Here is a 23,752-nt window from a genome sequence, read left to right on the forward strand (position 1 = left end):
CGGCGGGGGGAGGGGGGGAAGGGGGTGGGAACCTATTACCCATCCCCAGTCACAGCAGTAAAGACTGGGTGGAGAGCTCACAATTCCACCCTTGAGAGCTAAAACAAGGGTCCCCAACACCCCACCAGGGTCAGAGAAGTTCAAGTAGGATTCTGGGACTTTCATTCCTGTTGCCATTTGCCATCATCATCACCCCCCACCCATGAATTTCAACACTTGAAACTTAATCAACATAATCTACCATATTAAGACATTAAAGAAGAAAAAAACACCTGATCACATCAATGATGCAGAAAAGCAATTGACAAAATTCAATACCCACTCATGATTTAAAAAAAGAAAAAAAAAACTTTCAAGAAAGTAAGAATAGATGGGGAACTCCCTCAACTTGATAAAGAGCATATTCAAGAAAACCTGCAGCTAACATTATACTTCACAGTTGATGATTAGACGGTTTCCTCCTAAGATTGAGAACAATTCAAGGATGTCTTCTCTTACCACTCTTAACCAACATTGTGCCGGAAGTTCCAGCCAGTGCACCAAGGCAAGAAACCAGAAGTAAAATGCATGCGGAACAGAAAGGAAGAAATAAAAGTATCTGCAGATGATATGATTGTCTACACAGAAAATGAAAGGAATCCACAAGAAAAAAAAAAATCAGAGACAAGTAAATGAGTTCAGCAAGGTTGTGAAATAGAAAAATCTACAAAAATCAAGCATATTTCTATATACTGGCAAGAAGTATATATACATGAAAATTTAAAATTCAACACCATTTCCAGTTGTTCAAAAAATGAAATACCTATAAGTAAACCTAACAACACACATGTTATAGATGCTGAAAATTGTACAACACCGATGAAAGAAAGAAGAGCTAAATAAATGAAGAGAGAGGCGCCCAGCTGGCTCATCATTAGAGCATGATGCAACTCTTGATCTTGGGGTTGTGAGTTTAACTCCACTTTGGGTATAGACATTACTTAAAAATACTGTATTCCTGGATTGGAAGACTAAACATAGCAAAGATAACAACTCTCCACAAATCAACGTATAGGTTTAATATAATTCCTACCAAAATCTCAGCAGTATCTTTTGTAGATATAGACAAGATTATTCTAAAATTTCTATAGAAAGGAAAAGAAACTAGAAGACTAAAACAAGTTTGGAAAAGAAAAACAAAGTGTCAAGTATCTGTTTACCAAATTTCAAAATTTATGTTTTTTGCTCAATAATCAAGACTGTGATGTTACCAGAGGAATAAATACACAGACCAATAAGTAAAACAGAGAACCCAGAAATAGATTCATACCAATATGCCCAATTCATTTTTGACAAAGATACAAAAGCAACTCAGTGGACTAAGAATTGTCTTTTCAATAAAAGGTGCTCAAGCAATTGAACATTTCTCAGCAAAAACAAGAAAAAGAAACATGTCAAAATTAACTCAAAATGGATCACAGACTTAAATGCAAACTGTAAAACTATAAAATCTTTAGGAAAAAAAAAACAGAGAAAAAATCTTTGAAAGGTAGGTCTAGGCAACGAGTTGTTAGATACGATACCAAAAGTATAATCCATAAAAGGAAACTTGATAAATTGGGCTTCACCAACATTCAAAAACTTTAGCTCTATGACAGCCCCTGTTAAGAGAATGAAAAGACAAGCTCCAAACTGGGAGAAAATATTTTCAAACTGCATATCTGACAAAGGACAATATATTATGAACTCTCAAATCTCAGCAGAAAACCATACAGTCCGATTTAGAAAAAGGACAAAACATGGAAACAGATATTTCACGACGGAAGATGTACAGATGGCAGATCAGCACATGAAAAGATGTTCCATTATCATTAGACATTAGGGAGATGAAATTAAAACCAGGATAAATAATCACTATAGGTCTATCAGAATAGCCAAAATAAAAAAATAGTGACCATAGTAAATACAGATAAAGATGTAGGGAAACAGAATCACTCATACATTGCTGGTGTGAATGTAAAACTGGACAGCCTCTCTAGCAGTTTTGCAAAAAAACTTAAACTTTCAAATACAGCAACAATACCACTCCTATCCCAGAGAACTGAAGACTAATGCTCACATACACAGGCACACACGTGTATGCATGCATACGCACACACAAACAGGTACACAAATGCTTATCACAGCTTTGTTTGTAATGGCAAAAACTGGAAACAACCCAGATGGCCTTTACTGGATGAATGGTTAACTGGCTCACCCCTATCATGCGATACTACACAGAAATAAAAAGGAACTATTGAAAAATACAACAAACTAAATGAATCACAGAGAACTGTGCTGAGTAGGGGAGGGAAACCTGAAAAGTTGCATACTGTATGATTCCATTTATATAACATTTCTTTAATGCTTATTCATTTTGAGAGGGACGGAGAGAGAGAAAGAGAGAGAAGGAGCCGGGAAGGGGCAGAGAGAGAGTGGGAGAGAGAGAATCCCAAGCAGGTTCTGTACTGTCAGCGTGGAGCCCCATATAGGGCTGGATCCCCACAAACCATGAGATCATGACCTGAGCTGAAACCAGGAGTCAAAGGCTTAACTGACTGAGCCACCAGGTGCCCCATATATAACACTTCTGAAGCAACAGAATTAAAGAAATGGACAACAGCTTACTGCTTGCCAGAAGTTAAGGAGTTGCTGTGGAAGGAAAGTGGGTGTGGCTGAAAAGGGATTACTTGGGAGATTCCTTGTGATAATGGAAACATCCGGTATCTTGACTGTATTCAACATCCATTCCTGGTTATGATGTTGTCCTATAGTTTTAGGGAAAGGGAATATGAGATCCCTCTATACAACATCTTACAATGCATGGCAATCTACAATTATCTCAAATTAAACACTTTAATTCACAGGCACACAATATGCATAGTTGTCCGGAAGCCATGCCTCTCTATTCCTGGTAATTCAGACGCTAATTAAACTTGTGACCCTGAGCAAGAGCTCAGGACTTTGCACCCAGGCTGCGATGCCCAAACTCCCCAGCTTTCTGACTGACAAACTTTGCATTGAACTAAGGTTTCTGGAAATGCATAGTACAGAGTGTACATATTGTGTAGAGCTCATTTAAAAAGTATTTGTCAGCTGACTTGGCTATGTGGATGACTGTTCAGAGGCAAGCCTTTGCTATGAGCTCCTGAACCAAATCAATTTGCCAGCAGTTTGTTCCCGCATCGGCTACCATCCTAGCCCCAAGCAGAGGCTGTCAACCATGGCTCAACATTAGAATTGCCTGGAGAGTGACTGATTCAATCAGTGGGCTGGGACTCCAGCATCATTTAGAAGCTCGCCAGGAGACCCACACGCACCCAGTGCTGAGAACTACTGGTCCAAAACAGGCAAAAACCTGCCTTCACACTGAAAAGAAAATGACGGATTTAAAAAAATAACAGCCAATACTGGCAAGGATGAGGAGAAACCTCTATTCTCATTCACTGCTGAGAGAGAATAAAATAATTTCCAAAACTTTCTGGAAGGCAGGTTGATATCTCTGTGGGAAAACTCCCTTCCAGGGAGACAGCAGCATGAGTGTCTGGATATGCCAGAGAGAGGACTCAGAGACTGCACTCCGGGCCTCCCCAGCCTCAGGGAGGATCCGGCTCAGCACTTGCGCCTGTGCTAAATTAGAAGCCTCAGTCAGCAGCTTTTGAAGTATGAATGATCTTCCTTCAGGGAAAGGCAGACAGATGGGCATTTTGGTCTGTTCCCTCCACACTAGCCATGGAAGGCTAGCCACAGTGAGTCCTCGTGAGCCCATTAAGAACTGCTTCTTTGTTACAGTTTTGTGGGTCTTGAGGACACCAGGGCCCCTTGGCTTTCTGAGCTGGGTATCTGGGGACCCACCTCTCAGGTGGAAATCTTAGAAGCTGAGACACGGGGTGGGAGGTGGGGGGGGCCTGGATGGCTTAGTCAGTTGGGCGTCCAACTTCAGCTCAGGTCATGATCTACCAGTTTGTGAGTTGAGCCTGGCATCAGGCTCTGGGCTAACAGCTTGAAGCCTGCTTCAGAGTCTGTGTCTCCCTCTCTCTGCCCCTCCCCTGCTCATGTTCTGTCTCTCTCTGTCCTCTCGCTCAAAAATAAACATTAAAAATTTTTAAAAATTAAAAAAAATTAAAAGCTGGGACACTTGATGTTGGGTCCAGGCTGTTCACTCTTCAAGGAGAAGCTGGAAGTTGTAAGTTCCTTCCCCATCATACGCCACTGTTCCAGGCGTGGGGTTTACAGCACAAGTGTATCTCAGCCTTGCCTACCCATTTCAATGTGGGTATTTTCTTATCTACTCCATGTGTTGCACAGGCATTTTCTGGGTTTCTTTCAGAGGGAATTGTTCCATATGTAGCTATAGATGCAGTGTGCCCAAGGGAGCAGGTGAGTCTTGGAGCCTCTCGTGTTGCCATCTTCGATCAGAAATCTCCCCTTTCCATTTCTTAAAATCAGTAGTGTGGATCTCTGACCTTAACAAGGGGTGGTACTTGGCCAGCTCTGCTGGCATTTGAACTCTCAGGATCTTTATTAATTCTAATAACCACATGTGAATCTATAATAATCTCAAAAATTTCAATTAAAATAATGCATGGCTAGTAACAGAGTTCATTCATCAAAGTTGATCACCCTAACAGAATCCCATATACCAACTGTATGATAAAATTTATGCTATGGCTCTTACAAAGTTCACTCTACCTAACTTATTCTGCAGCATATTTTATACTTGGGCTGCTTATTGATGTGAAACTTTATTTATTTCATTAGCTATTAGTTTTTGGTGTCTCTCCCCACCCCCCACCCCACCCCCAGCATGTATGACTAGTTTTTTGTTGTGTATTGCTTGTGGTTCTTGTATCTCTCTGTTATTATCATTTCATCACAAAAGATTTTTAAAATTGGCAACAAAATAACTTTCCAAACAAGGAAAAAAGCAAATATACCTTATATGTGGAAAAAAGTAAAGAAACAGACATGAAAATTCTTGCCCAGTTACTTGGTCGTTCATTTAAAAAAAAAATTTTTTAATGCTTATTTATTTCTGAAAGAGAATGAGAGAGAGAGAGAGAGGGAGAGAGCATGAGTGGAGGAGGGCAGAGAGGGAGGGAGACACAGAATCTGAGGTAGGCTCCAGGCCATGAGCTGTCAGCACAGAGCCCGATGCGGGGCACGAACCCACGAACTTGGTGCCAACTTGGCATTTTAATAGTGCCAAGCACTATTCTAGGTACTGAAGATAGAGTAGTAAATTAAACAAAGTCCCACCTTCATGGAGGTCACAGTCAACCAGTTTAGAAAGATACACAGATAAATAAGTACATAATATAATATTAGGTAATACTACTAAATATCATGAAGAAAACTGCATCTGGGTAATTACCAACAGAGAATAGTGGGGACTCTAATGTAGATAGGGTGGTGGGGTCCCACATATGAGCAGAGATTTGTATTACATCTGAGACAATATATGCTATGGAACCCACAGTCATCAGGACAAAACCAATGCTGGCTCTTCTGAGACAGATGCTTATTAATTCTCAATTTCCAGAAGAATTAATAGAGAAACGGGTTCTCAGCCAAACTTCTTTATCTTTCAATCCAAAGGCTGAGGCATTTGGTTAGAAAATAAAAAGGGGCCAAATACTTAACACCCCATTCTTCCATTCTCCTTTCTTTCGATATTTGTTAAAAGCTTGCCTAGCGCTAAAAGAAAAAAAAAAAACACCATTTTAATGAACATTGCAATTAAGAGATTCAGTCCTTGGAAACTAACATCCTTTGAGCTGCTGTGATGTTGGCCTTTTCCTGATTTGAGGTCAATAAAGTTATGGTGTTTGTGTCTCTCAGGGAAAATCCCTGCATGTAAAATCATTTGACTCGCTCTGGCTTCCCCAAATCCTCCTCAGAAGCTCAATCTGGAGATCAGAGCAGGCTACTCCTTTTCAATTAACTCTCTTTCAGACTTGATCATTGTCCTTGTCTTCATTTATGTCAAATAGTGCTCCCTGTGGAGACAGGCAGCTGGTTATTCTGAGCCCACTCAAATAATCCTTATTAAAATAACTACCTCCCTTGCACAAATCCATCTATCAACTTCACTTTGACAGACCCCTGTCAGCCCGGTGCCCGGTGCCATTTCTGAGCCCCAAATGGTAGGCCTCCTCCCCACCTACCTCAGAACACTGCAGCAGTAGCTTTGGGACACTGTTTGCAAGGGGCAAACTGCATGTGCGGATTCTGAGCTGTTTCCTTCTTTGAAAGTTCAATTCAGGAAATGTTAACGGAACAAATGGTATAGCTTCTGGAAAAATGGGTTTGGGATCCTAGGATCCCTTGTTAAATGAGAATAACAGCTTTGCCCAAAAGGTTTCCCTGAAGACAACAGGGAATGATCTGATAAATGCCAGACCAATGTTTTTGTGAGACAATACCATAGCAAGTGACATAAAGTGAGGGGGATAAGAGCTTTTGAGATCTAATAAACTCCTGGTTTAGCATGAACACCTATGTAGGAAGATAGGAGTGATGGCTTTCTGTTTAATACTAAAAAAAATATTCATCTAAAAATGAAAGAAGAGGAGCCAGTCACAACAGCTCCAGAAACCTTCCTCAGCCTCTCCTATCTATTACCTCCTTCCTTGTCAGGATATTCCCTGTGCTTCTCCTGGAATGTGTAGAAGCCACTCTCTCTTGACTTGAGAAGGGACCTGTCTTGACCTCTAAATTCAAAGTTACACTGGGATTGAAGAGTGAATGGCACCAAACAGCCCCCTGATGTAATTGTGAGAAGATTACTACTGAGAGCTCTATTGGTCTCTCCTAATGTGAGGCATGAACTAGACGCAGTAAAATGGTGGGCCTCTCACAGACAGGGAAGAGACAGTGAACCAGACAAAATGACTGCTTCCTATTTCCCCCTTCTTTCTCTTAGAAATAAATGGGGTCTAATTATTTCTCATATATGTAGACTTGGTCAGCATAATGAGTCCTGGTAGATCCCATGGTACAGGGTCATGCGCCTTTAGACTTTTTTGAAAAGTCACTGGGAGGGGGAGGGGGGTGCACCAACCTGGGGTCATTTATAGCTTCATGCCCTAAGAGAATTAAAATCAAGAACTATTAATAAGAGACAAATAATGAGTGACACAACAGGGAAGAAGTACTGTGCTACTAGAGGATTCTCTGAATATCTAAGAGCTTCTAAACTAAGACCATGATTGATAAAGTCCTCTAGGGAATTTTGGATAAAGAAGCATTGCTACCGGAACTGTAATCACCAGACAACATGGGAGGGGGGGTGGATTTAAGACTTAGGAAGACTTTTTAAGACTTAAGACTTCTTATAACAGATTCCCCTGTTAAAAGAAGTGAAACATGTGGAAGTCTGATGTAAGAGGTAGACCAGGCCAGCTGGTACAAGCTTGCCCTGCTGGGGAATGTAACCCTGGAGAATCCTACTTTAGGAATTGGAAAGAGTATGAAATGTGGTTACCAAGTCAGGAGAAATTCCAACATTTGCTCACTTCCTAAGTAAGGTTCCTTCTGATCAACTATAACTAGAAGATTTATAGAGATCCCAGGTTGTGAGATTGTCCCTGTTATCTTGATTTTCTCCAATCTATCATCCATACCCTAGCCTCCTGTGTAATTACCCTGTAGCATAAATGTATTTTTGTCATCGTGTTTTGGTAATTATTCAATGGTTTCCCACTGCAATAAATAGCAAGTTCAAAATCTTTAATGTGGCTTATGAAGCCTAAACAATTTCTCTTTCCAGTTTCTTCTCTCATCATTGTCAGCAGCTATCTCCTATGTAAGTGGCACATTTTTTTCCATGAATGAGCTGGGCTTTCTCACCTCAGATTATTCCTCTCCCTGATTCCCCTCACCCCTTCACTGCAGTAACTCCTTTCCACCCTTCAGGTTGCAATTTAGATTTTCCTTTCTCTGATACACCTTCCTTAGCCCTAAAATTAACATTACAAATCTCTCCAATGTGCTGCCACAGAATCCAGTACATATTCCATGAATGGCACTTACCACACTATATTATCGTTACTAATTTATCTATACTACTTCACCAATCTAAATTTCTTGTGGGAAAATATACATCTTGTTTATCTTTACATTCACAGAACAAAACAGGGTCTCTCGAATGAATAAAGGAAGGTATGAAAACAGCATTGTCACCAAGAGGCAAAAGATCCGCATCCAAGTCAACACCTCACTATTTAACCTTGATAGTAAGCAAACAATAAACTCACTCGAGAAGAAAGTATAGAAATAGAAACGTGGTCCGCTGTCCACATAAACCAGGTGGACGGACTGGACAATGCCTTTATGGTCCCTTCAACACCACAATCAAATGCAAGATTGCAAAGCACATTGGGTTGCTCTAAAATACATGCAAGACAAGCATCCATGGGCACTCTGAGGAAGAGGAAATATGAACAGCCTCTATAAATGCAGGGATTCAAAAGAAAAACCTCTCTGTTCTAATTGTTATGGGAAGGAGGGAATTAACTGAAGGGTACAGTATAGAAACATGAATACTTGACCAGATTATGCCCCAGCTCAGCTCTCTAAGATTCAAGTGTCATTAAAAACTAGCCTTAATTAGGCAGGACTACAATCTTTATTGATCAGAATGTGTTAATTTTTAGTATAGTTTCCAGTCTTCATTCAGGTTGCTAATTGAGCCCTTTTCTCTCAGTGAAAAATGTTCACATGTGCAGAGTTTGAGCATTTCCCAGCACTAACTTCCATTTCACCTCCATCGTGTTGAGGCAAGGGCAGGATCCTCTGTTCTAGCAGAGCCTTGACCGTGTATTAGCTGGCATGCAAATGTAGAGTGTGATCCATCATGTTTTATTTAAATAGAGTCGCTGAGAGAAAGGAAAAAGGAAATTGTTGTGAATTAAATGTCCTTGTCGTTTCAGGCAAGAAGATAAAAGGTCTGATTGATTGCCGAGATGGCTGAAAATGGAGGTATTAATGCAAAACAATGATTTTGTTATGTTTCTATCCTCTGGAGTGTTGCAAATGGCAGCGAAAATTTTATTCTGGAAAAGGATTAAAAGAGACTTCCTCCCTCACCAGAACAAACAGATTTGGTGAAATCAGGAAGCAAATGGCGAAGAACCAGGGAATAGCCCGGGGGATCTACATCCCAGACCTGGCCCTGCTATGTTCCCTTGGTGGCCTTGGATAAGTCAGTTATTGCCCTAACCTCAAATTCCTCAAGCTTTGAAGATGTGGCCAGATATGAGATCTAAGATCTCTTCACTGCCTACACTGTCATACAATTCTCTCTCCCTCTTCATTAATTCAAGCAATAGGTCTTACGTACCTGCCATTCACTGGAGGATGACCAGTTCTCCCTGCCAGAATCTTGAATAAAATTATCAGCAGAAATTCCAAGTTCTACCATTTCTTTTCAACAATATATAAAGACACCATTCTACTAAGAACACGATTGTAACAAAAGAAAGTATAAGGTGTTAAATGATCCACATGTCAATGGATTACACTTGACAATTTACCAGAGTTAACCTAATCACAATTATGTACACAACTAACTACAGGTAAACTGCAGTGTGGTTTTAGGGTTAGCTTCTACTTCCTCCTCACTTAACAATGGGGAAAATCCTTCGTTGAATACAGATAATGAAAACAGTTCTGTCATGATCTGGTCCAGATCCTCCTTTTTTCCTCCCCTTCCTGAATCTGCAACTTTCCCTGATTCTACAAATCTCTGAGTTCATATCACTCCATTTGCCATGCTAGCAGAGACATTGGCTCTTTGATGGGTCCAGGCTCTTAAAGTCCTCAGAAAATTCCCAGCACTTGACTACAACTGGCCAAGGTTCAGAGTTTCGTTGAATGTCTTTATCTACTACACTTCTTTCTCTTCCTCAGAAAACCACTATTCAGACTTGGGCATTGTTGAAAACTAACAGAGGTTGGATTTCTCTAGTGTGGGTTTCTTCTGCAGAGGACTCAAGATGGTTACCTCAGAAATGGCTCCTGTCATCTCACTTTCTGTAACTCCTGCTCTGGTGTGTGTGAGAGCGAGAGAGACAGAGACAGAGAGACAAAGAGAGAAGCAGAGAGACAGAGAGGCAAGCACAGAGAAAGCTGTTAAGAAACAACTACCACATTCAATAGCTCAAAACAGAGTCTTGTCTGATCTCAGACTGTGCAGTATTATCCACTGGATCAGAACTCGAATTCAATATGACACCAGAGTTTTTAATAGAATTTACGTATTGGTCTTCAAACAAAAACCAGGCCACTTGAAGAACTCACTCCAACAAAGACATGCACTTAGTCAGTATTCATGAAGTGTTCTTTTAGTTTACCTGAGCTTTGACTTATTTTTGTTTAAGTGTCTGATTCTTAAAACACTAGCACATGGGGCACCTGAGTAGCTCAGTCGGTTAAGTGTCCGACTTCAGCTCAGGTCATGATCTTGCTGTTTGTGAGTTCAAGACCCACATCGGGCTCTGTGCTGACAGCTCAGAGCCTGGAGACTGCTCCTCCCCAACTCGTGCTCTGTCTCTGTCTCTCTGTCAAAAATAAATAAACATAAAAAAACCCCAAACCACTAGCACAGTTTGCATTCTGCAAAATATGAAAAGATAATTCTGTCCAGATCACAAGAGATATAGATTTGACTATTGTTTCTGCTCAGAACAATTACTTCAGAATTTACATGATATAATATCCATACCTGACATGAGGTCCCCAGCAAGCACTGGTTTTCTCTACTGCTTTGATGATTTTATTTTATTCAAAAGTTGTTTTTGGATGCAGGAAGTCAAGTACAGAGTGATGAAATCTGGTGAAATTGATGAAGTCAAGTCTTCCTGCTTGGGGAAAAGACTTTCAGATAATAAGCAATCTGATCATTCTGTCAGGCCACGAGGGCATAGCCACACACAGTGTGAGTAATTCCCTAGCAGAGTAAATTAACAAATGTAACTCAAATGAACTTAACTTCTTAGAGTATAGAGTTAATGAGCCTGAAACGTGTGAGATTAGTTTAGGAAAGTGAGCTCGGGCAGGCTCCAAAGCAACACACTACATCCCAAACACGAGGGAATGAATCTAGGTCGTTTGTCATAAGGAGGAACAGGAGTAAAGGAATCGATAGTCAGTATATACACCATCATCCTTGGAGGAAAGGCAGCTAAAAATGGACAGGCAGACTTTCAGACAATATCGTAGCTAGATCTTTATGGAAATGTGGTGAAGCATTTCCAGATGTACTGAGTCTGGAGGACATGTCTAGATTTACACTAGTAAATTTATATTTGTATCTATACTACAGTCTTTATATGAGACTCTTTCTATTCAGCCTTTAATACCCTGTTTCGTAATTCAGTCTGAAAGTACACTGTTCTGTTCTATTTTTAAAATATTTAAGAGGGAAAATAAGGATAAAAACATAATCATAAAGAAAATGCAAACCTGCTTAAGTCTCTTGGAATAAACTTCCAAATCTTTGGCCAATCTCTCAAGTCAGACTACCTACTGAAAAGTATTGACTTTCATGATCCTGAAGCCAAATGTTACTGTTTAGACTTAGGTAAATAATGTAACCTTTCTGTGCTTCAGTTTCTTCCACTGAAAAACTGAAATAAAAAGAGTACCTACCTCATAGAGTCAGTTAACTGTGTGCCTGGTAGTTGATGCATTTATTTTTATTATTTCAAAATATGCATCATTCTCAAAATGGAATGAAGTTAGAGGTCTTCTTTACACCATACCAAATAATAATGATGATGATGATGAAAGGATTGAAATAATAATGAGGACAAAAGTAAAATCCTTCACAAAGTATACAAAGTTTCAGTTATAAAAGATAAATAAGTCCTAGAGATCTACAATATGGCATAGGGCCTGAAGTTAACAATACAGTATTACATACTTAAATGTTGCAGTGCCTGGGTAGCTCAGTGGATTAAGTATCTGACTCTTGGTTTTGGTTCAGGTCATGGTCTCATAGTTTGTGAGTTCGAGCCTTGCATAGACCTTTGTGCTGAGAGTACGGAGGCTGCTTGGGATTCTCTCTCCTTCTTTCTCTCTCTCTCTGCCCTTTCCATGCACTCTCTCTTTCTCAAAGTAAATAAACTTGAAAAAAAAACATTTTGCAAAGAAGGTAGAACTTATGTTGTGCTCTTATGATGAAAAAATAATATAAATAAACAAGTAAAGGTGGGAGGAAAACTTTGGCGGGGCTGGATATGTTCATATGGCACAGATTGTAGTAGAGAGCTTCACCTGTGTATACTTATCTCCAAACTCATGAAGTTTTGCACATTAAATATGTGCAGCTTTTTGTATGTCACTCTACCCCCAATAAAGTGGTTTTTAAAAAGAAAGTAAGGGGGCACCTGGATGGCTCAGTCAGTTAAGCGTGTGACTTCAGCTCAGGTCATGATCTTGTGGTTTGTGGGTTCAAGCCCTGCGTCAGGGTCTGTGCTGACAGCTCAGAGCCTGGAGCCTGCTTCCAACTCTGTGTCTCCCTCTCTCTCTGACCCTTCCCTGCTCATACTCTGTCTCTCTCTCAAAAATAAATAAACATTAAAATTTTTTAAAAAATAAAAAGAAAGAAAATTTAGAAAAACATAGTTTGCCAACTTAAGGTGAAAAAGTATATATAAGCCAGACAACAAAGGTAGGAATCACAGCAGAAATAATGAACAGGTTCATATTTATAAAGATTTAAATTTTCCTTAAGGAAAAATAATTTCCATAAACAAACTAAAAGAGATAGATGAAAATTATTTATAAAATATTTGACACTTAGGGGACAAAAAGTTAATGTACTTTACATATATATAAAAACAAATATATATGTATATAAACTTATAGATACTAACAAAGAAGACTAACCTGTGTGAAAAAAAATAGGCAGAGTACATGACATCCTACTCACAAAAGAAGTACCACACGTTTCTTTTTTAAATACTCACAGTCAAAGTCATAAAAACTAAACTGACATTGAGATTAGTAACATCCGGTTGTGTCAATGGAGAGATGGAATCTGGTCTGGGGGATGGGAAACTGAATTTAAGAACAAGGAAATGAAACGGAAAATGTGGAGAACGGGATCAAGGGGCTGAAAGGAAAGGAATCGGGGAGAAAAGTCTGGTACACTTAAACTGGAGGCAGATGGCCTTTGGATCATGGCATGAAATGGACTTGGGTCTGAATCTTTTCTCTGATGATCACTGTTATATAGCGTTGGCAAGTTACTGGCTTTCTTGAGCCTTAGCTTCTTCAATCTATAACGTAAAATATGGTTATGAAGATTGAGCAAAACAATTTATTTGGCGTAGTCAACTCCATCCCACCTGCACCCAGCTTCCAGGTTTAGTAAAACTGTTTTTACTGATTAATGTAATTCTCCCTCTGCTGCTGGTCAAGCAGAAACCATCCTGTCCTGGAAGAGCCAATTAGGCCTCTGTGACCCTGGAAACTATCAGCAAGAAACAGTAGACACCTTCAGAGGTTAAAAGCAAAATGGACATGAGAAGACTTTCAGATCTCAGTCCGACCCGTCTGCTCCAGCAACCGGGGAACTATCCTGTCTTGGCCAGTGAATGAGCCAAATACAGTCAATTTCGCTAATCACGTTTTCCCACCGGGAGCTCAGGACGGCTGATACCCACATTTGGTCTATGGTTATTTTCTGTAGCCTCCTTTTTGGTGGGGGCTTCGTGCTTGATTTTTTTTTAATTTGGTCACCTTGTATGTATTTTATATACATGTATGAAGTGTAAGGGAATAATCCCTCCTGCTACATTCAGAAACTCATTTTTCCAGAGATGGGAAGAACATTGTGACAGTAAGTAAATAATAAATATATTCAAACAGATCAATAAAATGCTTCGTGGGAATACGAGGCAAAAATATAATATGAAAGAGAGAACGGGGGGTGGGGGGGAAGCAAGAGGGAGAGAAAGGAGAAGAAAAAAACGGGAGGAAGGGACGGAGAGAAACAGCAACTGCTGGGTGCAGGAGATGGGGTTTCTCCATCAAAGACTGCCACCTAGTGGGCGTGTAACGGCACCTGCTCTTTGGCCCGCGCGAGTCCTGGAAGGGAGCCAGAGCGATCAAATGCAGCTGACCTGCAAGCCCTCAAAGCTAAATGAAAAGCAGATGAATAAATGTTGGTGCATCAGTAGATTCTAAATCTTGACAACACAGAAGCCTTATTTAATTTGATCGCTGTGCATCAGAGACTTTAAACCGCCATTAGTCAGGCATGCTGCCACTCTCTTCTGGGTCGTAGAAGGCTAGTGCTGTTTATGGGGCATGCACCAGCTATATTTCATGACAGCAAGTGAAAGGAAACAAAATCTCTTGTGATAAAATAAAGAATAAATATAAACACCAGTGCCTTATCCTGTATAAACCTTCCTGGACCTCTTTTCAACCCATTTTGGTATGTTTCTCCAAAAATAAAAAAGTACATACATATTTGAAATTTTTGAATAAATGAAATGACCACTAACATTTTTTTCAGTGATTGAAAGTGGCTTGACTAGAGGTTAACACTATCCAGTAAAAAAAAAAAAGTGTTGAAAGAAAGAAAAAATATGTGCAAAATTAATGTTTTCTCTCTGTTCTTTCAAACAGAAGTTAAATCCGTTATATAATTTATTCTTAATTCCGTGCCTCCACACCACTTTGGTGACTTAAACAAGGATTACTATACTATCTGATAAAACCTATTTAAATTCCAAAAGCAACTTTGTATTTCTAAGCCTTTGTATCACCTTTTTATGTGGGGCAGGGGGGGGGAAGCAAATAAGATTTGTCTTTTAGTTTTTACTGCTGCCCAGAAAAAAATCTTAGAAGCTCGTATTCTCTTTAATCACAGTTTCTACCTCTAGGCTGCAAATTCAATTCTCATTTACAGATTTCTAAGGTTTGCATAATTTTTAAGACACAACACTATATATTTCTGTCCTATGAACTGAATACTCTGAATTCAGCTGGGGTTTTTTTGGCACACAGATTTAATGACCATCCAGATTCTTGCAAAGAGAACTGGTAAACAAATCCGAGAGGATATTTTCTCTGCTATGCTAACGTTAAGCAAAAACTAATTGAAATAAAATCAGAACGTAAGACCTACTAAAATATAAAACAAAAGCCAATGGAAAGATTTTCATTTGGGTACCCAACCTAAAACTCTTGACAAGAAACAAACAAAAAAATAGTTTCACTGTGTATTTGGCATTTATCATTCAGTTAGATGATGCACTTTACATTTTTTTTAAAAAGACAAAATTTATTGAGCAGATAGACAATAAATAGTCTGAGAATCAGAAAAGTAACCAAGAGAGTACAATTTCATGATACTCAGTGGTAGTTTCAAAAACTAAAAAGTCCAGTTAAGAAATCTTGAAAGATGCCCATTAAGTATGACAATAAGGAGTTATTGGACCTTGAGGAGGAAAGTCTCAATAAAGCGGTAAGGGCAGAGGCCAGGACACCGTGGATTGGGGGAAAAGTTGGAATGGGGGAAGCAGAGATAGCAATATTACTCTTTCAAAAAAACATAGATGGGGCGCTTGGGTGGCTTAGTTGGTTGGGCGTCCAACTTCACTCATGTCATAAGATTATGGATAAATTAGGAAGAAAGGAAAGAAGGAAGGGAGGGAGGGAGGAAAAAGGAAAATCAAGGGCCAAATGAGGAATATTTTTAGGATAGGGGCATGCCCAGAGTTTAGTTAAAGCTACTACACGGTACTGCTGTCTCAGCATCCATTTTGTTTGGCCAAGTGGCCTTGGGGGCTTTACACCAATACTAGTCCCTCATGTGGTCCACAAAATGTGAGTGTGTGATGTGACTTTCCCAACAGACCTTGTGTTCGGCAATCTCCTGTCCCAGCTGGGCCTGTTTGCCTTGGAGGACCCTAGATAAGACCCTCAAGGGGCTTACCAAAACCCCTCTCTTATGCTTTGAATTGACCAATACAGCTCTGAGAACCCCAAAGCACTCCACCCACAGACCCTAACAAAGGCGTGTGCCTCAGATCCTGCTTCTCTGTCTGCCCTTTGCCTTGACCTCCTCTGTAGCCCCTCGAGGCATGGAGGGAGAGCTGTGGTTATAGATATGTGTTTAGGTACAGGGGACAGAAGTGCATCTGAGAATTTCAATGAGATACAAAGCAAGGCAGCTGTTGAAACCAAGGAAATTATGTAGATTGGCTAGAGATCTAGACAATGGAAAGTATTAAAGATTTGGAACAGAAAAAGATACTGACCAAGGGTAAGAGGTAAGAGGGTAAGATACTTCTGCGGGTAAGAGGAAAGAAGGTAATTTGTCTCATGGATCCCAAACTGGGTATTTTCTTGGGTAGACATAGGGGAAACAATTTTGAGTCATTTCTTTTCAGTACCCAAAAAGATTCCCAGTAATTACTCACAGAATAAGGTGTTGGCAACTAGTACTTTATGGCTCATCTTTCATTTAAGTCCAAGTACCCATACCTCTTGCCCTCAGAATATTAACAACCAATTATCATCATTAATTTGCATCCAATGCTAAGCTTCATCCCATCTTCACCACTATTATCCTTCTGTTCTAAAAGAACAAACAACAGCAAGAAAGACAGGCAAAGCCGTTTTTTCTTCTTTTCTTCCCAAAAATGTTTTAAAATTCTTTCTGTCCCTAATTTGCCATTTGCAGCTGGCCTGACTCCTCTTAAATTTCTAAAATAATATACTGCCTTCACAATATTAGCATATTCCATATACTAAGAATATTTCATCCATATTTGCATATTTGATTATCACACAGGGGACAGATCTCTAAAGGCCGGAGATTCGAGCCTAGCCAAGAGATTTTTAAGCAGCAAAGAATTCTTGGATACAACTCCAAAATTACAAACCATAAAAGACAAAATTGACAAATGTGACCACATCAAAATTAACAGATATAGTACTGTAAAAGACAATGCTAAAAGGGGGGGGGAGACAAGTCACATATGAGAAGGAAAATTTTGAAATCATATATGCAGCAAAGGTTAGATTGGTTTTTGTCAACAAATAGCACAGAAACCACTGGACATACACATGCAAGAAAAAAACAAAGTTGAGACTATACTTCATAACCTATAAAACTTAACTCAAAATGGATCCTAGATCTAAATGTAAAGCCTAAAAACTGTAAAACTTTTAGAAAAAGGCATAAGATAAAATCCCTGAGACCTTGGGTTTGGCAAATATTTCTTAGATACAACACCAGAACCATAATACATAAAAAAGGGATAAGCTAGTAAGTTGGATTTCAAATCTAAAATTTCTACCCTTCAGGGGCGCCTGGGTGGCTTAGTCGGTTAAGCGTCCGACTTTCGCTTAGGTCATGATCTTGCGGTTCGTGGGTTCGGGCCCCGCGTCGGGCTCTGAGCTGACTGCCAGCTCAGAGCCTGGAGCCTGTTTCAGTCTGTGACTCCCTCTCTCTCTGACCCTCCCCTACTCACGCTGTCTCTCTCTCTCTCTCCTAGAAATAAATAAAACATTAAAAAATAAAATAAAATAAAATTTCTACCCTTCAGAAGACACTGTAANGGGGATAAGCTAGTAAATTGGATTTCAAATCTAAAATTTCTACCCTTCAGGGGCACCTGGGTGGCTTAGTCGGTTAAGCGTCCGACTTTCGCTTAGGTCATGATCTTGCGGTTCGTGGGTTCGGGCCCCGCGTCGGGCTCTGTGCTGACTGCCAGCTCAGAGCCTGGAGCCTGTTTCAGTCTGTGACTCCCTCTCTCTCTGACCCTCCCCTACTCACGCTGTCTCTCTCTCTCTCTCCTAGAAATAAATAAAACATTAAAAAATAAAATAAAATAAAATTTCTACCCTTCAGAAGACACTGTAAAGAGAATGAAAAAAATCATTACATGAAAGGAAATTTTTGCAAGGCATATACCTGTTAAACAACTTATGTTTATAAAATATAAAGAACTATCAAATCAAACAAGTAAACGACCCAATGTTCTTTTTTTAAAGGCAATCTTTTTTTTTAAGTTTATTTATTTATTTTGAGAAAGAAAGAGAAAGCACTGAGATGGGGGTGGGGGTTAGAGAGGCAGAGAATGAGGAAGTGAAAGAGAATCCCAAACAGGCTCTGTGCTGACAGTGCAGATGCAGGGCTCGAACCAATGAACAGTGAGATCATGACTTGAGCTGATGTCAAGAGTCTGACACTTAATAAAGTGAGCCACCCAGATGCTCCTACCCAATTTTGTAAGTGAGCAAAAGATTTGAAAACACACTGCACCCAAAAATATAGATAGATAGATAGATAGATGACAAATAAGCACATGACCAGGTGTTCAAAATCATTATTCACTAAGGAAATGCAAATTAAAACCACGATGAGATACTACTACATCCCTATTAGAATGGCTAAAACTAAAAGGTCTGACCATACCAAACACCAGAGAGAATGTAGAGGAACTGCAATGCCCATACGCCATTGGTGGGAAAGTAAAATGGTGCAGCTACTTTGGAAAACAATGCGCTAGGTTTTTAAAAAGCTAAATATACACCTACTATATGACCGAGCCACTCCAATCCTAGGTATCTGCCCAAGAGAAATGAAAGCGTATGTCTACACTAAAAAACTTGTATATTTACGAAAACCCGGAAGTGACTCAAATATCCATCAGCAGGTGAATAAATAAACAAATCATGGTATACCCATAATGGAATACTACTCAATGATAAAAAGGAATAAACTACTGTAAATGCAAAAACATAGATCAATTTCAAAATAAATATGCTGAGTGAAAGAAGCCAACCAAAATAGAGTAGATGCTGTATGACTACACTTACAGAAAATTCTAGAAACTGCAAACTGACTTATATAGTGACAGAAAGGAAATCAGTGATTGGGAGACATAAGGATGTTGTAGAAGAACAGAAGAGAGAGTACCAGGAGTTTAAAGAAACTCTGAGGGAAAATGGATATTTTCATTTTCTTGATTATGATAATGGTTTCACAGGTATATTCATATATCATATGTATGTTTTAAAAACATACAGTTATATTTGTTGATTATACTTCATTAAGACTATTTAAAAATACCATAGCCACCTACTGCTTCTTCCATTTAAAAATGTGTAAGGGCCACCTGGGTGATTCAGTTGGTTGGTTAAGCATCTGGCTCCTGGTTTCAGCTCAGGTCATGATCTTGTGATTTAGTGAGCTCAAGCCCTGCGTTGGGCTCTGTGCTGACAGTGTGGAGCCTGCTTGGGATTCTCTCTCTCTCTCCCCTCCTCTCTCTCTGCCTCTCCCCTACTTGCACTGGCTCTGTCTCTCTCAAAATAAATAAACTTAAAAAAATACTATAAGACTATCCATGTATTAATCAAGTAGATTAAATATTAAAAATGTATTTGAAGCCTCCTCAATATACCTCTTGCACATATTACAAGACCTAACCACCTCCTTGCTAAGGAGGACCTGCAGGTATCTCAAAATCCCATACTTCCCCTTTGTGAGTAAGTACATAAAAGAAATGATATGTAGAACAGGGGCTTAGTCATTCCCCAGAAATTCTTTTGCCATCATCATGTGACATCAAGTTCAAGTACCTTCTGTGCATAGTGGTGAATAGAGAGCCTTCTAACCACACGGGCCTCCTCTTCCCTCAACAGGAACATGTCTGCATTAACTCCAGTGCTGTCCAGCCTCGGCCGGGCTTTCCTCCACAAGCAGGCATGCGAGGCAGAGATGACTCTGAGCTCAAATACATGCATGGCCTCTTTTTACTTCCCAGCTGACTGCCGGTCTCTTCACATCTGCTTTATTACTCTAGGGTGTCCCTCTTTTCATGCATTATATACTCCCTGTTGGAAACGGCAATGTGTCTCCCAGAAAAGAAGAAAATTCAGCCCATGAGCAGTACGGTGGGAAGTAAACGCACTCACAAGTCCCAATGTTATCTTAGTAACTGCGTTTCTCCACATTCTGCAATAGTACAAGAAGAAGAGCCTTTCTCCACAACGGTATGACCCAAAAACATCAAAGAATCAGTTCGGGCTGAAACGGGAAGAATATACTCTGCCTGAAGATTAATGGCTGGAAGCAAAATAAATAGGAAAATATAAGTAGTAAGGCCTTTCACAGAAAATCTCGGAATGTAAAACTCTCCAAGACTTCAGAGACCACCGTGTTCAAGACCCCTGCTTTACAAACAGCGGACCGAAGCCACGACTCTTTATCGTGTTCTATTTTTTAAATGTTCTAAATCTCTACAAGGTCAACAGAACATGGCCGTATTTATCGTGGCCTTTCAGTTCTTTGCCAATGGCTTTTCAAAACTTTACAACTGCAGAACAATGAGCTTCAAAACAGAGACGGTGGGATGGTCTCAATCAGCAGGGCTAATGTGAGCAATCTGTAAAGACGAATTACATTTTATCCTATTAAGGGATGAACGAGCAACTGATCCTGGGGTAAGTTGTCTGTTTTCCTGGCCAAGAAAAAAGGACCAGTTACCCCCCCTTCTGCCATTTCACTGCTAGCACCACACACGGATAATCCAGTGGCAGATTACCAATGACTCCCTGTACAGCCCTCAAACTCCCTGCGTCCACAAATCAGAGAAGCTGATGTCCATGTTGGTTATGAGGGTCTAATGGGATCAAATGTAAGTGTGATAAATAACCCCTCTATCAACACAGTCATAGAGTGATCTTTCCAAAGTAAATGTGTAATCATGACTCTCCTTTAAAATCCTTAATAGTTCATCAGTACTTTGGGATGAAGTTCAATCCCGATTTCTCTATACAAAGTCCTTCACAATCTGTATCTTCCCTATCTTCCTAGCCTCCTTTTCAACCTTCACCATTACCATTCTCCATCCTAGCCCTGCACTCTGAACTCCAATCAAATGTTTGAAATTGTCCAGTTAAGCCTTACTCATGCTTTCACAGCTTGGCTCATTTGGGTCCCCCATCCTTGAACGTGTCTCTCCTCTTCCACCCTCCCAAGTCTGCCTTAATGAGTGCTCACTCATCTGTAGTAAGAAGCTTCCTAAAGATCTTCACCTGGTATTCATGTCTGTGTGGCACTCTCTCCCCTTCAGTGTAGACTGAATCTAGTGACTTGCTTCTCATGAATAGAACATGCAAAAAGTGATGACAGGTCCCTATGAAGATCAGGTTATAAAAGACTGTGACTTTGGTCTTACATCCTCTCCCTGGCTCTTCCTTGCTAGCTCACTCTCATGAAGCAGCTGCCCTGTGGGAGACGTCCCATGGAGAGATCCACAGGGCAGGAAACGGGGGGAAGCCTTCAGCCAGAAGTCAGTGAATAACTGAGGTGGTCAGTCCAACAGCGTGGGAAGAACCAAGTTTTTCTAACAAGTATGTGGGCAAGCTTGGAAGCGGATCCTCCCCCAAATAAGGAGGCTGACTGCAGCCCAGTCGAGGTGTAGACAGCAGCCTCATAAAAAACTCTGAGCCAGAACCACCCCATCACACATGCCCAGCCTCCTGACACACAGAAACTATGATAAATGTCTGAAGCCACAAATGTTGGGCATAGATGGTTTATACATCATCTCCTGACACTCCATTCCTAATACCCACCAGACAAGGAAGATTTGACTCCTCTCTCATGGCCAACTAACCATCTGCCAGCCATGTGCTTCTCTTGAACATTGGAAACAGGTCTTTTCATCTTTTAAATCCCAAAATCTCAACATGGAACATTGAAGGATTTAGTAAATATTTGTGAGCTGATAGATCGAGCAAATTAAATAACAACCTAGATTCAGAGTTGAGATTTAAAACAAAACTGATGACTCAAATTTGTTTTCTTCCAAATATAAAGGACTAGTCTGGGAGTTGTCAGGGTAGCAAAAATCCCTATGAGAGGTCTCTTTTTTACTCAAGGACAACTCTTGCTGACCAAATCATTCAGTGTGAAGGATGTTTGAGGCGACTCTTTCTGGGTGACGCAGAAACTCAGTTAAACTGCAAGTAACTCAGGGGTGCCTGGGTGGCTCAGTTGCTTGAATGTCCAACTCTTGATTTCAGCTCAAGTCATGATCTCACAATTCGTGAAAGTGAGCTCCACATCAGGCTCTGCCATAACAGCGTGGAGCCTGCTTGGGATTCGCTGTCCCCCTCTCTCTCTGCCCCTCCCCTGCACTCACGCATTTTCTCCCTCCCTCCCTCTCTGTCTCTCTCTCAAAATAAAGAAACATTTTTTAAAAATGGAAGTCAAACAAGCTAAACATCCTCAGAGATAAATCACTCACTTGAGATAAGGAAGAAGTACCTACTAACCTACTTTGTCTCTTCATAACTGCTTGAAGGAGGTCCCTTCCAAAAGGAAGAAACCAGAGGGGTATTAGCCCTTTCTCAAGAACAATGTCACAATGCAGGAATCTAAGAAGGATTCTAGTTATGTTTTCAGAAGGGAATTACAAAATAACTTACCAGTGACTGTGTTTACTGTATCCACCTGCTATGTTGGCTTCACATTCTGAAGAGTACTAACATTCATAAAATCAAAAGCCCCTGGATTTGTCTTTCAGGAAACAGAGTATGTCCAGATCATGGGCCACTCTATTGCTCATGGATCTCTTTTAGCTACAGAGAGGCTGAAAAGATTTAAAAAGATGGAAAAGCCAGCAAATTTTCTGAGGCCAGCTGCAAGGAAGGAAAGTAAAAATAATCAAATGCACTCTTTGAGCTCTGCTATCTACCACTGTTACCACACCAATCCTATGCCACCAAGTTAACAGCTTTTTCCGACGTTATGGTTTCAGAATCCAAGGTGCGGGGGAATTAAGTAATTTGTCTTAGGTTACACAGCTGATAAACAATGGGATGGTGACGCCAGCAGTCAAAGGCTTCGATCCCATATTCATTGCTCTTACCCTGTACATAAGGGGCCGACCTAGACTTTAATTCACTTTTACTTTACTTTAACAAGCACCGATGAGCATCATTCACATGCCAGGCCCTTTGCCAAGGGACACAGAATGAGATGTGGTGCTGGGGTAGTATAGTGTGAGACCAGCACCCACAATGAATTTCCTGCTGGTAGCCGCCCTTGTATTTGAGGAATTTTTATTTTTAGCTGATAGTTTTTCCAGTATTTTCTAAACATTTTCTTCCATATCCCTGTTGCAAGAGAACAAGTATTCTAGCACAGACAAGATTCATTTTGGCAAGTGTAGGAATGGCAAGCTGACAGAATACTTGAGTTAATGACGCTTCCAACAATCAGATCTATTCAGTAACTTACTTCATGGTACAGTCTGTGTCCCAAACAATATGCTCACTTGTCTCACACTTCTCTACAGGGAACACAACACTTGGTAGCTTAGGATTTTTAAGTCTAAATAATATCAATATGTAATTAAACATCTACAGGCTTCTAAATATATAGGTGTTGAGTAGCCTCAATCCCTCTCCATCCCCATTACACGAATGTAATGCTATGTGTTCAATAAACAGTAGTTGATGGGGGCGCCTGGGTGGCTCAGTTGGTTGAGCATCCGACTTCAGCTCAAGTCATGATCTCACGGTCCGTGGGTTCAAGCCCCGCATCGGGCTCTGTGCTGACAGTCAGCTCAGAGCCTGGAGCTTGCTTCAGATTCTGTATCTCCCTCTCTCTCTCAGACCCTCCCGTGCTCACGCTGTCTCTCTCTCTCTCTCTATATATATATATATATCTATATATCTATATATACAGATA

Source organism: Crocuta crocuta, unplaced genomic scaffold, assembly GCF_008692635.1.
Source record: "Crocuta crocuta isolate KB4526 unplaced genomic scaffold, BGI_CrCroc_1.0 scaffold204, whole genome shotgun sequence".
Taxonomy (NCBI): Eukaryota; Metazoa; Chordata; class Mammalia; order Carnivora; family Hyaenidae; genus Crocuta; species Crocuta crocuta.